Raw genomic sequence first — 17,793 nt, forward strand, 5'->3', positions numbered from 1 at the left:
ATAACCCATTTCAGAGAGACTGGTGTGAAGGCAAGTGTTAGCCTAGATGGTTCACAAATGACCAAGGTGGAAAGTGGAAAGCAGGGAAGTCTGCTAGGTTTTCTCCTGGTGGTTCTCCATCCCATGTGTCATGAAACTGTACAAGATATATGACCACTACTATGAATAAAAATACATTAATGGTAAATCTTACTACCCACTCTAGAATACATGTTAGGCACTCTTTATTCAAAAGGCCTGGGACCAAAAGTGTTTTGCATTTTGGAATACTTGTATTTCCAGTTTTCTTCCAGCAGTCACCAGCCAATCCCTCTGCAATGCCAGAAATACAGCTTCATGGTGTAACATTAGAAAATGTTGACTATTTCTGCTACCTTGGCAGCCACCTCTCCACAAAAGTCAACATAGATACTGAAATACAACACCGCCTGAGCTCTGCGAGTGCAGCTTTTTTCCAAACAAAGCAGAGAGTGTTTGAGGACTGGGACATCCATAGGGAGACCAAGGTAATTGTTTATAAAGTTATGGTTCTCCCAACCCTGCTATATGCCTTGAAATGTGGACAGTCTGCAGGTACCATACTCAACTCTTGGAACGATTCCATCAACATTGCCTCCAAAATATCCTGCAAATCTCTTGGGAAGGCAAGTGGACAAATGTCCGTGTGCTGGAAGAATTTGCTTCTTCCAGCACACTGACATTTGTCCACCTGTCTTCCCAAGACCACTAGCATTGCTCCTATGCCATCAACTCCGCTGGACTGGCCACGTTGTCCAAACACTCGATCATTGTCTCCCAACTCAAGAACAGGAAACATAATGTTGATGGACAGGAAAAAAATTAAAGATGGGCTTAAAACCAATAATAAAAACTGTGAGATAGACACCAAGAACTGGGAAGCCCTTGCCCTTGAGTGCTCTTACTGGAAGTCAGCTGTGATGAGTAGTGCTGCAGAATTCAGAGAGGCATGACTGGAGGGTGAAAGGGAGCAACATGCCAAGAGGAAGGCATGCCAAGCCAACTCTGACCGGGACCACCTTTCACCTGGTATCTGATGTCCTCATTTCAGGAGAACATGTGGATCAAGAATAAGGCTCCACAGCCACCTATGGGGCTACTGCCAAGTCACTACACTTGGAGGATCATCATCCTTGGGCTATGAGGGCTCACCTAAGTAAGAAAATAAGTTTTTTTTGTCATGTCAGGAGCGACTTGAGAAACTGCAAGTTGCTTCTGGTGTGAGAGAATTGACCGTCTGCAAGGATGTTGCCCAGGGGATGCCCGGATGATTTGATGCTTTTATCTTCCTTGTGGGAGGCTTCTCTTATGTCCCCATATGAGGAGCTGGAGCTGATAGAGGGAGCTCATCCGCCTCTCCCCAGATTCAAACCTGCGACCTGTCTTCAATCCTGCCGGCACAGGGATTTAACCCACTGTGCCACCGGGGGCTCCACTATAGTAAATAAGTAACATAATGAGATATCTTGATGATGGTATCCAAGTCTAATGATAAAATTCATTTCTATTTCATACACCCTTAATTTTATACAATATTTTAAAATAATTTTTGCAAGAAACAAATTTTGCGTGCATTGAACCACCAGAAAGAAGAGGTGTCACTATCTCAATCACCCATGTCCATAATTTTAGACTGTTTCAGGTTTCAGAATTCTGGATAAGGGATGCTCAACCTGTACCACAATTGTATGGTAGATACCATTGTTTGAAACACTCCTAGCAGTAGGCCTATACTGTCATTACTGGATCTTCTGATGAAAAATGTATACTCTACAAGCCTGTCTTTCTAAAATTAAAGGGATATGTTCATTCCCTCCTAATATTTTTAGCTAATCGATCTGGTGATTGGGATTGTGTCCTTTGTTAGAAAATCAGGGTGTTTGTTTCTCATTAAAGTGACATCTCAGATTTTCTTTTGCCATGATTTAATTGAGGCAACAACTCAAAATACTCTGTTTTGAACCTAAAACCACTCTGGTAGCTATTAAAAACGTAACATCACTTAGAGAGCATTTTCCACCTGTCATTGTCTGTTGGGTTTAGCCTTAATGCTTCTGCAGCTTGTTGTTGTTAAATGTAAATTTAAGGAGGTTGTTTTGAATTAAACCCATCAATTAAAGAGGTGCAGAAACCCTCCTGAGAAATGTGGCTGATGTTATTGAAATTTGTTGTACATTCTTTCACGATTGTATTTTTCCACACACTGCCTTCTCAGTATTTAAGAATAAAATAAAAAGATAATTACAGTGACACCACAAAGATGACACACGTTCAGGGAAGCAAATTAAATCAAAGTAGCTAATCACAAAAGCTTTAGATGTTTCCAGAGGGTTGCTTCCCACTGCTACCAATCCAAAGGCACTGCAGCAGCTGTTCTTTACTTCCATCTTTACCAGGAATTTTTGGAAAGGAATAAGAACAGAAGAAAGGCACAGAAGAGTTGCAAGTTGAATCCAACACATCTTGGATTCCCTTAAATTCCAGAAATGAAACCATTACATACAGTTAGGCAATAAATCATTACTTAAACCAAATAACCAGCTAAACATCTCAAGAAGTTCCTACAGATGTTGAACCAGCTGAAGAACCTCAAAATATCACATCAAATCTAGGGAAATGTTGAGCAATATTGCAGTGTGCAGACCTGAAAATGTGTCAGCTATACCTTAAAGGCACAAGATCACATATGATCTTGGAAACTAAGTAGGGTAAGCCCTGATTAGGACTTGGCTGGGAGACTGCCAACAAACACCAGGTGCTGATAGGCTATATTTCAGAGGAAGCAACTAGCAAAATCACGTCTGAATATTCCTTGCTTAAGAAATCCCTATGAAATTCATGAGGTCATCATAAGTCAGGAGGCAAGTTGAAGGCACTTATACATACCTTGAAAATTGCTATCCACATTTACATAAGCTGATCTACAAAATCACATTTGCAGTTTAAGCAATGGGTGGGGGAAGAGTATTACAGCTGTTCAAGGTTCACTTCATCATGAAATGTTGCTCCTCTCCTCTTAGAAAATTAACTCATCTCAAATTCCTTAGAGGTTCACCTGAGCTGAACTCATAAGTATTAAGTACTCAGTTTTTTTGTGTGTCAAGAGCAACTTGAGAAATTGCATGTCACTTCTGGTGTGAGAGAATTGGCCGTCTGCAAAGACGTTGCCCAGGGAATGCCCGAATGTTTTGATTTTTTCCAGTCCTTGTGGGAGGCTTCTCTCATGTCCCCTCATGGGAGCTGGAGTTGACAGAGGGAGCTCATCCATGCTCTCCTTGGATTTGAACCCCCGACCTATCAGTCTTCAGTCCTGCCGGCACAAGGATTTAACCCAGTGTTTCTCAACCTTCCTAATGCCATGACCCCTTAATACAGTTCTTCATGTTGTGGTGACCCCCAAACATAAAATTATCTTTGTTGCTACTTCACAACTGTAATTTTGCTACTGTTATGAATCATTGTATAAATATCTGATATGCAAGATGTATTTGATACAAATATGCAATATGCCCAAATATGAACACTGGTGAGGTTGGAGGGAGGGGGGGGGGGATAACTGATTTTGTCATTTGTGAGTTGTAGTTCCTGGGATTTATAGTTAACCTACAATCAAAGAGCATTCCGACCTCCACCAATGAGGGAATTGAACCAAACTTGGCACACAGAACTCCCATGACCAAGAGAAAATACGGGAAGGGTTTTGTGGGCATTGATCTTGAGTTTTGGAGTTGTAGTTCACCTACATCCAGAGGGCACTGTGGACTCAAGCAATGATGAGTCTAGACCAAACTTGGCACAGATACTCAATGTACCCAAATGTGAACACTGGTGAAGTTTGGGGGGGGGGGGGGAAATAGACCTTGACATTTGGGAGCTGTAGTTGCTGGGATTTATAGTTCACCTACAATCAAACAGCATTCTGAACCCACCAATGATAGAATTGGGCCAAACTAACTGACATGGAACCCTCATGACTAACAGAAAATACTGTGTCTTCTGATGGTCTTTGGTGTCCCCTCTGACATCTCCTTGCGACCCCCCCAGAGGTCCCGACCCCCAGGTTGAGAAACACTGGTTTAACCCATTGCGTCACCGGGGGCTCCTAAGTACTCAAATAAATGTGTTGCATATAAGCAAAGGCTGTTAGCTATAGTGTGGCTTAATGGAGTCTCAACTGGGATGTATAGTTCACCTACAATCAAAGTATGGCACCCCTTCAGCAATTTTGTGATTATTTATTTTATTATTTATTTCATTCACTTATACCCCGCCCTTCTCACCCCGGGGGGGACTCAGGGCGGCTTACAGGGAGGGCACAATTAGATGCCCAATTAAACAACAAATAATCCAAACAATATCACAATTCACAATCAGATTAAAACATCAATACATCATAAAAACATAAAACCTAAAACCTTCTCATGTCAGAGTCCATATATCAGAGCCGTACATCCGTTCTATTCCACTTATCTTTGTCTATCGCCAGGTCCTTAAGTTAATTGTCAGAGTGACCAAAAGCTTGGTCCCACATCCAGGTCTTTAGTTTTTTCCTAAATGCTAGGAGGGAGGGAGCCGATCTAATCTCCCCGGGGAGTGAATTCCATAGGCGGGGGGCCGCCACTGAGAAGGCCCTGCTCCTCGTCCCCGCCAGCCTCACTTGTGAGACTGGCGGGGTCGAGAGCAGGGCCTCCCCAGAAGATCTTAAACTTCGAGGTGGGATGTAGAGGGAGATCCGTTCGGACAAATACACTGGGCCGGAATCGTATAGGGTTTTATAGGTCAAAACCAGCACTTTGAATTCTGCTCGGAATTGGATCGGCAGCCAGTGGAGCTGACGTAACAGGGGGGTGGTATGCTCCCTGTATGTCGCTCCGGTGAGCAATCTGGCTGCTTCTCGCTGGACTAATTGTAGTTTCCGAGCAGTCTTCAATGGCAACCCCACGTAGAGTGCGTTGCAGTAATCCAGCCGGGATGTGACAAGAGCGTGGACCACCGTTATAGTTTCCCAAAGAGCGTGGACCACCATTATAGTTTCCCAAATCCCCCAGCCAACATGGCTAATGGGTAAAATCTGCCTTCATGTTCCTCTTACAAGCTTTTAAAGTGGGTGGTCACTGTAACAAACAAAATGGAAGATGACATGGGCTGGTAGTCTCATCTTTCAGCCTTTTTTGTGATATTGATCATTCTATATGAGAATTGTATTTTGCCCATCAATTCATATGACTCGTGTTGGAAAAATATATGAGTTCTTTCAAGTAGTGTCTTCTTTCGTTGTAGCCATTTTAGAGTGGGATGAAAAAGTGAAAAATTCATCATTGTCAAAAGGCATATAATCCACAATATGCTCTATGTTGTTTGACAAAAGATTATAGCAGTCTCTCACCTCCGGTCATATTTTCTTTGACATTGCTATACCTGGTACTTGACTATCAGTGTTGTCCGTATCAAGGAGGACAGAATGACAGACCGGAAAGAAAGAAAAAAAACAAAGAAGATCAGAGCTAAGAAAGGGCACCGTATGTTATTTTAGGGGAGGGAGGAAAATGCTACCCCTCCACTTTCTATAACACAAATTTCACCTGAAAACCCGTGAACTTTACAAGCTGAGATTTATATCAGCATTAAGAAAGGTCAAAGAAAAGATTGAACAGAGTCCCCATAAAACATCGGAGCACAGAGCAGCTGGGAAGCTGAGACTGTTGCCAAAAATATAGTAATCATCATAATAAATTGTAAAGTTAGAGATGGGGAAATCTGCCTGTACCTAGTTCATGTTGTATTTCTACAAATAGTGCCAGAATGTTTTCTAAATATCTATAAAATGTGTTATTTCTTTCCTCAATGTGTGTAATGAAATCCAAATTTGGATATGTTTAGACTCTCAAAAATAAGAGCATATAATGTCCATAAAACAAAGGCAATATTGGAGATACCTCCTAGGGCAGTGGTTCTCAACCTGGGGTCCCCAGATGTTTTGGCCTACAACTCCCAGAAATCTTAGCCAGTTTACCAGCTGTTAGGATTTCTGGGAGTTGTAGGCCAAAGACATCTGGGGACCCCAGGTTGAGAACCACTGTCCTAGGGGCTGCCATGGCACAATGGGTAATAATAATAATAATAATAATAATAATAATAATAATAATAATCCTTTATTTGTACCCCGCTACCATCTCCCGAAGGACTCGGTGCAGCTTACAAGAGGCCGAGCCCAAATACAACAATAAAACAGCAGCAGCAACAACAACAACACAATAACTCAAAAACAAAGCAAATCCTGGATCTCTGATAAAGTGCGTTGGGACATAATGCTAGAAAAGGCATTATGGAACAACCATAATGCCATTCTGGAAAGGCATACTGGAACAACCACGTTTTCAAGCTCCTCCTAAAGATTGCTAGTGACGGGGCCTGTCTGATGTCCTTAGGGAGAGAATTCCAGAGTTGAGGGGCCACCACCGAGAAAACCCTATCCCTCGCTGACCTGCTGAAATTGCTGACTGAAAGGAGGCCAGTTCAAATCCAGAGAGTGTAGTGAGCTCCCGCTGTTATCCCCAGCTTCTGCCAACCTAGCAGTTCGAAAACATGCAATTGTGAGTAGATGAATAGGTATCACTGCAGCGGGAAGGTAAACAATGCTCCAGTCATGCCAGCCACATGACCTAGGAGGTGTCTCCGGATCACACAGGCTCTTCAGCTTAGAAATTGAGTTGAGCATCACCCTGCGGAGCCAGCAGGGGAAGCTTTTACCTTTATCTGTGTTTTGTTGTTTCTAGGCACTGAATGTTTGTCTTTGTGTTTTTGTATGCTGGAATCCACCCTGAGTCCCCTTGGGGAGATAAGGTGGAATACAAATACAGTATTATTATTAGTATTTTACTGACACAAAAACACAGTGTGTCAAAGCAAACGAGATATATATACTGGATTTCATAACACAAAATCACAAGTCAAACATTTCCTAAGCGTCTAGGACTGTGTGATGTATTTTCGAACGATGTGCACAGATCCAAATAAGGTGGCCTTTTGCAGTTGACAGGATGTGATTTTGTCAATGTTTATTGTTTCCAAATGTGGTCTGAGATCTTTTGATATGGCACCCAGTGTGCCAGTGACCACTGGGACTACCTGTACTGGTTAATACCAGAGCCTTTGCAGTTCGATTTTGAGGTCCTGGCAACAGCTGAGTTTTTCCTGTTGATTTTCCTCAATGTGACTGTCACCTGGTATGGCAACATCAATAATCAAAACTTTTTTTCTTGTCCACAATCGTGATGTTCGATATATTGTGTTCCAAAACTATTACTACCTCCTCCTCCTCCTCTTCTTCTTCTTCCATAGTCCTGAACCAGGACCATCCTATAGTTACACATCATGAAAATATACATAAATAATCATTGCCTTGTAAGAGCTCAGGGGACACCTAGTTGCTGAACAGGAATACAAAACTAACACACTCCCAGTAGATGTCTATCCAACCTCTGTGAAAAGTTCTAACTAATCTATCTAACTAATGCTGAAATGGAAAATTTCAGCATCCTAGGACACTTCTGACCCACAGAGCCCCATGTTACCCATCATATCACATACCCTCCCTTTCAGTGGGGCTCCGTGGTTCATCTGGTGTGGTAGCATCCTATGGCATTGTGCTGCCAACATAGGAGCCTTCCCATATTCCATTAGGAATAATGAGGCTTCTGCAAGGCAAAGCCAGGTGGCAATACTTCATCATGTGTGATGGAGAAGCATTAGCTACCAGTGAGACAGGGCGTACGGTGCCAGGATTATCCTGCTACCCACCGATTTGCCATGGAGGCTGGCAAATCAATCTCGAGGGCTGCATCAATGTGATGAGGTTCATAGGCTGTCTTTTCTTGTAATTTAAATCCAATGAGCCAAGTTTACATCTCTGGAGCAGTGGAAAACAAGCTTGCTCCATTATCTACATGCCACTCCATTGAATAGATAAATAAATATGGCTATCATGTTACCTCTTTAACTTCACTTCTCCCACCTAAACATAGTCATGTCATCAAGCCATTCTTTATTGAACTTGGTTTCTGCACCTTTGTCATTCTTTGTTGCCCTCCTCTGCATATGTTCAAGTTTATAAAAGTTCTTCTTGAACTATGATGCTCAGAACTGGACACAGGGTTCCTGGGGAGGTCTGTCTGAAGCTCAATAGAGTGATATATTTACTTTGATTTGGACACTCTACTCCTGTCAATCCAGTCTAAAATTGCATTGACTTTTTGGCCAACACATCACATAATTGGTATGTTTAGTTTGTTAGGGTTTTTTAAATAGGAGATAAGGTACAGTACTCCTTACATTGACTCATTGATATGTTAACCCAGGATTTTCGAGTGAATTCTCTGAATAAAAAAATTAGACTTATACATGAGTATATACAATAGCTTTCTTTTCCTAAACAGCAGTATTGTTTTCAAACTCGTAAGAGGAAGAGGGATAAAATACAAGTGTGTCTAGCTGCACACAGGTCTGGAAGGAAGGGAGATGGACTCCCATACATTTTCTTTTATTTCTTTTATTAAATAAATAGCTTGCTCTGTGTTGCATTTTGTTTGGGCTTGCTTTCATACTCTTTCTTGGTCAAAGCTCAAATGATTTGGCACTTCTAAATTGACTTTTTTATATATAAAAAAATCTCATTTAAGCTTTTAAAAAACTATCCAAGGACATTCTCTCTGCAGTGAATATCTGTCTCAAGAGGAAAATAAACTCTGGAGAGCAATACAGCGCATACGCTCCTTGGCAGTGGGTTTGTTATGTCATTTCAAGGTATGGAGAAGCAACACTGATCTTTCCATAAAGAGCTTCTCTCTTTTCAGTTTCCCATTACGTGATATGAAATGTTGCAATAAAAGTATAACAGCAGCCTCCACCACTACGGCAAATAGTTTGACAATGTTTAGAAGCAATAGAAGAGGTAATAACTTGAGTGGGATGTTCTGGAATTGGGTAGAGCTGAAACGAACTTTGGAAGTAAATTGAACTTGACATTTATTTGGTTTTTAACATTGTGCTTTACTGTTGTAATATGTTCTTTTGAGAAAGCTAATTAGTTTGAAAAGTGGAGAAGAAAGAAGTGAGCAGACATACAATAATGCATACATGGAGATATGACTTTTCAAACATTACAGTTGGGGAATAGATAATGGTGGTTGGTGGCTTCCATGCCAATAATGAATCCACTCTATGCTTTAGATGGACTTAAAGGAGTAGTGTGAAATTTTAAAGAATCCTGAAATATATCAATTTAACATTTTATTTAAATGTGATTATGCAGTTAAGGACATTTCTCAAGGCTGAAATGGAGCATCTGTTCTCTCCTAAGAACTACCATTGTCATTCTGGATATGGAACCAAAGAACCTTTCCCTCATTTTGTTGTGGTTATTATTGTGTGCCTTCAAGTCATTTCTGATTTATGGTGGCCCAAAGGCAACCTACATCACATGTTTTCTTGCCAAGGTATGTTCAAAGGAGGTTTGTCTTTGCATAAGGCTGAGTGAGTATGACCCCTTCTACACAGCTGAATAAAATCCCACATTATCTGCATTGAACTACAACAGTGGATCCCAACCTTTTTTTTGACCAGAACCCACTTTGACCAGGGACCACTTTGACCAGGGACCCCTTTGACCAGGGATCACTCTCCAGCATTAAAACCAAAAAGGTAAAGGCTGATTAGCTCTGTGGAAAGGAGTGGAAATACAATGAATAAAATAAATAAATAAAGAAGAAGAAGAAGGTTCACAGACCAGATTTTCATTCTCTTGGCCCACTGCTGGACTATGGCCCACAGGTTGAGAACCACTGAACTAGAATATATGGCAGTGTGGACTCAGATAACCCAGTTCAAAGCAGATATTCTGGGATTCTCTGCCTTGATTTTCTGGGTTATATGGCTGTGTGAAAGGTCCCTATGACTTACCCAAGGTCACCAAGTAGGTTTCCATGGCCAAGAGGTGATTTGAATTCTTGTCTGCATAGTTCAACACTCAAACACTATCCTACTTTGCCTACACTACCTTACTCTGCTCTCATTTCCCTTCATCCACACCTGTTTTAATCCAGTGTTTCATAAGTCCATTAGACTGTTTGCCTAAAGTCATCTGCTTTGTGATTTGTGATCTGAGACAAAAACAATGAGCTAATCAATTCCTTCCAAGAGCTTGTATTTTGATAGCTTACACTGAAATAATCATGTAGACTTTGATGGGGTTATACCTGTGAAATTGGGCCAGGATTCACATGCATGTTTAGCCAAGATCCTGTTAGCATTCTGGACATCCTAGCCTCATTTTTCTGATTTAAGGTATCTGCAGTGTCTTTTAAAATTAGACAAGAGACAATGAATATAAACCCCCAATGCCTCATTTAAAAACAATTTGAGCTGGTGTAATGAGCATAAATCATTTTAATAGACCAATTTTGCATCAATTATAACACCATTATTTTCAAACTCATTATTGTCCCCCCCCCCCCCCCCAACAATAAAACAGTAACCTTCCATACACAAACCACTCTGCACACTAGCTCCATGCATTGGTGTAATGTAGGACAAAACTTGGCATTATCTCCAAAAATTAGTATTTACAAAGTCATCCTAGTACACGATTAAATGGGCAGCTCACAGCTGGCAGGCAAAGCCTAAGGCGTGGGGAGGGGGGATTTGAAGGCCAGACTTGGTGAGGCTGGTTGGCTTCACCAGCCCCAATCACAGCTGCGGGCTACTTAAGGCTTCTCTATCCCTTGCTGTCCTCTTTGCTTCATTGTGACCCATTCTCCCAACCTATGGAAAGTGTGAGTTTACACTGGTTATACAAAGGATGGGTAGTAACACCCCCCCCCCAAGTGTTCCTATTTTGATGGGTGTAGTAATTAGCTTTGGGTGAAGTCACTTCAATAGGTTTCCTTGAGTAAGTTAAAATAGATTCATGGCATGATAAAGATAAAATAGTCTTGGTAAGCACAATGACACCTCCTCTCTCCCCTTTAAAGGATAAAGAGTGGACTTCCATAAGATTTCTTATACATTTGGGTGTTGGGGGCCTGAAAAAGGGCTACCCTTGTGGCTGGGATGAGGGGGTTCTTGCTCTTGAAAAACTCTGAGGTTTGGGAGGGAGTGACCTCAGGATGGTCATAGAATCACAGAATCATAGAATCAAAGAGTTGGAAGAGACCTCATGGGCCATCCAGTCCAACCCCCTGCCAAGAAGCAGGAATATTGCATTCAAATCACCCCGGAGAGATGACCATCCAGCTTCTGTTTAAAAGCTTCCAAAGAAGGAGCCTCCACCACACTCCGGGGCAGGGAGTTCCACTGCTGAACGGCTATCACGGTCAGGAAGTTCTTCCTCGTGTTCAGATGGAATCTCTTGTAGTTTGAAGCAATTGTTCCGCGTCCTAGTCTCCAAGGAAGCAGAAAACAAGCTTGCTCCCTCCTCCCTGTGGTTTCCTCCCACATATTTATACATGGCTATCATATCTCCTCTCAACCTTCTCTTCTTCAGGCTAAACATGCCCAGCTCCCCAAGCCGCTCTTCATAGGGCTTGTTCTCCAGACCCTTGATTATTTTAGTCGCCCTGATTATAATGCAAATGGTCTTTGCATTATAATCAGCCAAGAGGTGCAGGCAAAGAATTCTGGGTGGCCTTTGGGATCTTTGGTGTCTGAATGTCCTCACTGATTCAATTTAGGTGGTCTAGGAGGACTGAACAGAATATGGGCCAAAGTACATCAAGAAAGGAGACTATATTTCAGGAAGGCTTTAGTTGTGTTCTTCTGCATGGTACAAGAGTTGAGCTAATACCCCTTACTTACTCTATGATTCTGTATCAGAATTGGGTATGGTCTAAACTTAACCACCCATTATCTTTGTTCTTCCTTTTTGACCCTCCCGCCACCTTATCTACATGCTCAATGGCTGCCAAAGTCGGATAGATGTCATTGCCACAGGTCTGGACTAAGCTTTTCTAGGAGACTTTGAAATAAATCCAAAGATCACAAGTTCCCCAACTGCATGGTTGAAACAACTTTGAGATTTCCCCCTGACAAGTTGATGACCCTTTAGAAGTTCTGTAACAATTAATATGTCTCTCAGTCCTCCAAAAGACCTTTCTTCAAATCTGACATTCCTTCACCAATAAATCACTGTTTAGCAATGATAGATAGATCTTGATTCTAATTCTTCTTGAGTATTTAGAGACCAATTACGAAACACAAGATTAATTTTCCAATGATTTTTTTCCCTTTTTAGGTGAAACTACTTTACGATGGACTGGAATTGACTTTATCTTTCTAAAGAAACTTACAATCAAAGGCCAAGCACAGGGGAGTAATGATTAATATTTCAAAGATTTCAAAAGAAAAGACCTCAGGAGATTTTTCAGATATGGGGTTAGACAATGTTAGGTATTTTCGGTGAACGAAGGAGAAATGTAGACAAGAATAGCTCTAATCAGATTCCCAGATAATAGGATGAGGGGAAGGATTTCAAATGCCTATGAGGATAGAATGAAATGAACTCGTTTTCTTGATAGAATTAGCAAGGAAATTAGTTGAAAATCAATCAAATCTGAAGCCAGAATGACAAATCCACAGATGTTGGATGGGAAGGGATAATCAAATGCACCCACATGTCTGGGAAATTACTACTTTAGGTACAAAGAGTACAAGAAGGCTTGGAGGTCACAGCTAATTACAGACAGCCATGATGTACTGAAACCTCTGCTGTGATGAATACAAAGGCATGCCCATTAGAATGTAACATGGCCCTCAGTTCTTCATTGCATCAGATGAAGAGAGCAATTCTAACTGGTCAAGTCCTAACTGAAGCAACACTTGGGCTGTGACTTACCCCTCAAGCGTTGTAGAGAGTACACACAATGCATGGCTGTATTCATAGCAGAAGTGCTGCCTTCAGCTGAAGATGAAATGTGATTTACTGCAGAGTTTCCAGGATCTGGCCTAGTCCACTGTCCACACATCCAATGGATCCACCATTGTGTTGCCAGACACAAGCAGATCCCTCTCAGAGGCTTGGTAGCAATGTCACTTCTAGCGATGTTGCACCATAGAATTGGAAGTGACCACAAGGGCCATAAAGTCCAATTCCCTGCCATGTAGGAACACACAATCAAAACACCCCTGACAGATTGCTTCACTCGGAGCAGCATATTCCACTGCTGAACAGCTATTACCATCAGGAAGTTCTTCCTAATATTTAGGTGGAATCTTTTCTCCTGCAATTTGAGTCCATTGATCCATGTCCCTGTTTTCAGAGTGGCAGAAAAGAAGCTTGCTCAGTGTGATACCATTTTAAATGTTTAAACATTGCTATCATGTCACCTCTTGGTCTTCTTTTCTCCAGTCTAAACATACATAGATCCCTGAGCTGATCTTCATAGGGCTTGGCTTCTAGCCCTTGGCTTGTTTGGTCAACGTTCTCTGGAGACTTTCTAGCTTGTCAATATATTTCCTGAATTGTGATGCCCAGAAGGCACCCAACAATGTGACCAGGAACAACAACATCAGCAAGTTTCTGTAAGGGAGCTATTTATGGCTGATTGTGGTGTGATTTAGGCTGGCCAGATATCTGGATCCCCAAGGACTCCAAGGATTCTCTTAGGTTGTATCAGGGCAGCTTTGGAGTGGTTTAATAATAATAATACATAATAATAATGTTATTTCTTACCCACCTCTCCTCATGGCTCGAGGCAGGTCACAGAACAGTTAAAAACACACAAATACTATAAAAGTTCTACAAACAAACATTATATTCAGTTCCATAAAAGATACAGATCAAAGCATTTATGTAAAATACACATTAATCACACAGGACAGAGACCAAAATGCATGGCATGATTTCTACATGGAATACTTTCAAAAACAAGCCCTGGTAACAGCAACAAAAAGCCCACTATATGGTTGAGATATGTGCATGACACCTTCACCATTTGAAGCCATGGAGAAGAAGAACTAAATAGGTTCCTGGACCACATTAACAGCATTCACCCAAACATCCAATTAACCATGGAAAAAGAAAATGAAAGAACTGCTTTTTCTAGATGTCCTGGTCATCCGCAAACCAGATCAACAATTGGGTTACACAGTTTACAGAAAACCTACACACACAGATAAAAACTCCAAAACATCACCCAAGTCAAAAAAGAAACACTATTAAAGCCCTGGCAGATCATGCCAAAAGAATCTGCAAACCCCATCTCCTCCTAGATGAACTACCTAAACTGGGCATTATAGGCCAATGGAGACTCCACCTCAGACAACAGAAGAGCTGCAAGACGAAGAATAAGCCATGAGAGTAAAGATGAAGATCCACCCAGAGGAAAAGTGTTCCTGCCATACATCAAGGGAACCATTGACTGCATAGGAAAGCTGATGAGGAAACACAACATACAAACTATCTACAGAACCACTAAGAAAATCCAACAAATGCTATGTTCAGCAAAGGACAAGAGGGATCCTCTCACCTCTGCAGGAGTCTACCGTATACCATGCAGCTGTGGACAAGTCTACATAGGGACCACCAAACCCAGTGCCCAAAAACGAATCAAGGAACATGAAAGGCACTGCAGATTACTTCAACCAGAGAAGTCAGCCATAGCAGAGCACCTGATGAACCAACCTGGACACAGCAATGCTGGACTACTCTAACAGCTACCAGGTCAGGCTACACAGAGAAGCCATTGAAATTCTTGGAGGTTTTGCCATTGCAAAAAGGGACAATAAACAAGCACATTGGGAGACACTCGGCCAATTGTGAAAAATTGGTATTGAGCAGAAGGGTGGTGTAGCACACTCAAAATTTAACAAGATAAATATAGATTTTCACTATGTAAGTGTGATGTAGGATCTCGGCTTTACTCCCATCTCATTTTAGATGCTAGGCAAGATTAGGGATAGTTATTAATTACTTGAGATACACCAATGATCATTAAGGGATTCTGATTAGGAGAAGCAAAGAATCTTGCCTAAAATGGTGAAGAGCCATTGCTTGGACAAGATAGAGCAATGGCCTCAATCAGTATATGGCAACTTTCTACATTCCTGTGTAGGAAATGAGGTGACCAGAAATTAACACTGTAAAACTTAATTTATTGTCTAGTTTGCAATCACTCGGAATGAAATGTTTGTCCTTTAAAACTATAGGAGAAGCAACTATATGGAGAAATTCCTAAGTAAACGAACAGTTGTTTCTGTCTGTGCTCGTTTCACATGTAGTCCTTTCTAAATCCATTCTGTCCAATTTCCATACCAATCTGTGATTAAAGCACACATATATTTCCATATGTAATTTCCCTTAACATAACACACTGCATGCAATTTCCCTTAATGTATGCATTTTGGTTTACCAATTTTCATAATGCATCTATTTGGAATTTGATTTTTGAGTGAAGAACTGCTTCACAAGTTTAAGAATTTGCAGATTGCATGGTCTGAGGGACAGCTGTTCCGATCTGCATATTAGTTTGCAAAGCACAAATTGTATTGGTTCACTTAAAAATGTAGACCATTCATTATGAATAGCCCATGAGGGTTGTCATGTTTGTTTATCAATATAATTTCATTCAGTATGATTTTTTTTAAAGGGCAGAATGTTATATAATGTACTTGAGCTGAGCCAAGTATTCTCTCACTTCATATTTGAAGAGTAAACCATATTAGAAATATTTTCATCAAAATGTTTGACGAGGAATATGCATTGGGCCTTTGGTATCTGCTGGAGGTTTTTTCCAAGAACCCTGGTGGACACCAAAAATCTGTGGATACTCAAATCCAATTGTATTTATTTATTTATTGCATTTGGACACTGCCTTTATCCCAGAGTGGCATCCGAGGAGTTAAAAGGGTGTCCCATACATATATAATGACAAAACCAAGGTTTGCATTTGAGAGGGTTCCTCTCATCTGAAAGTGACCTGAGATGCTGGGGTAAGGGTGAACCATCCAGGGTAATTTCTCCATGGCCCTGTTTACGCTAAGTACAAAAATAATTATGTGTTTGTTTGGGGGCTATGCTATAGTATTTTGCATAGAGTACTACACTTGTAATCAATTCACTTAATATCAAGGACCAAAAATGGAATAGCTTAACCAAAAATGTACGAGATGCATTGTCAAACATGAATTCAAAATTGATGGAAAAAGAATTCTTCTAGTGAATAGTTATAGCTGTGCCCTCATTCAAAAGTCCAAATACTCATTTGTCCCAGAGGTTGTAAAAGGGATGAAGATTCATTGACTGGAGCAAAATCAGGGCATTACTACCTAATAAGAATCAGAATGGAGACTGCAGCAAGAAATCCAAAAAAAGACTAGGACTTGGACAACACCTATGAAGGGCGGGCAAGAAGCCCAAGTATAAAGATATATAATGGAATAGTGAAGTTAGGATCGCCCATACCATTGCATTTCTCATTTGTATGGTTGTGAAAGATGGACATAGAAGAAAACTGATAGGAAAAAATCAAGCTTTTAAAAATTGTAATAATAGGGAAGTTGTCTATGGATGGCTGAGAGGAGATATGATAGCCATGTATAAATATGTGAGAGGAAGCCACAGGGAGGAGAGAGCAAGCTTGTTTTCTGCTTCCCTGGAGACTAGGACAAGGAACAATGGCTTCAAACTACAAGAGAGGAGATTCCATCTGAACATGAGGAAGAACTTTCTGACTGTGAAGGCACGAGTATGGCAAAACAATAGCTGGACAGGGGTAAAAACAGATCCCACCAACTGTCCCTCCAATATGAAGAATTCACTGGCACCTATATAATGTTTTTACACCACTGTGCCACCCATATAAATGTTTGAGGGGATATCTCTTATTAACTTCCGCTGCCACCATAAACTGTAATTGTACAGGAACACCCTAGCTGTTCAGAATGGTAAAAATGCTTTTTAAGAACACCCAGCACTATGTTTTATTATTTCTTCTTCAAAGAAAACCAAGTTGAGGTTGAATGGAAAGAACTATAGCCACAAAGGCACACTGGACTCAGGCTTTTTAAGTTTCAAAATAATCAAGGAAAGTTTATTGATAAAGTACAGAAGAAAGTGTAAATGCTGTTAAAAAACTTAGCTGTTACATAGAGGTTTTGGCTTATGTCTTGCAAGCGTAATGGTTACATGTAAATGGTTCTTTCTTTGTTACAAGATTCAGAGATTTTCTTCTCTTTAAAACCAAGTATACTTGACAGGATCTGAATCTCTGCCAAGATACAACTGTAGCTTAGCTACCCTCAACTGTGGCCTAGCTAACTACACTCCAGCTATCCCTCCCTGATAGCTGTTCCAGTTTGCTACAGCTTCTAGTCGCTGGCAAACCTAAGGCAAACTGCCTTCTCTAAACTAATCTCAAAACACGAACTCCTAAACTGCCTTCCTACTCTAATCTCTAACAATAACAGACTGACTGAAAAAGCCCTCTTCTTTCCCTCCAAACAGTCTAAACTCCGTCCCCCTTTAATAAACCAATCCTGGCTGTTCTAAGGCTGACTCAGGCCTAGGCCACTCCCCCTCTCTGAAATGGTGCTTTCCCTAAACCAAAATGGCTCCTGCTGCCCCCTGCCAGGCCTTCTAAAGCTGCAACTAACTGGCCTGCTTCTCCTAGGCCCTGCCACCCAGGCTGGAAATGTAAGGGATCTTTACAAGGGCCATTCAGCAGTGGAACTTTCTGCCCTGGAGTGTGGTGGAGGCTTCTTCTTTGGAAGCTTTTAAACAGAGGC

The sequence above is a fragment of the Anolis sagrei genome, chromosome 5, assembly GCF_037176765.1.
Source record: "Anolis sagrei isolate rAnoSag1 chromosome 5, rAnoSag1.mat, whole genome shotgun sequence".
Lineage (NCBI taxonomy): Eukaryota > Metazoa > Chordata > Lepidosauria > Squamata > Dactyloidae > Anolis > Anolis sagrei.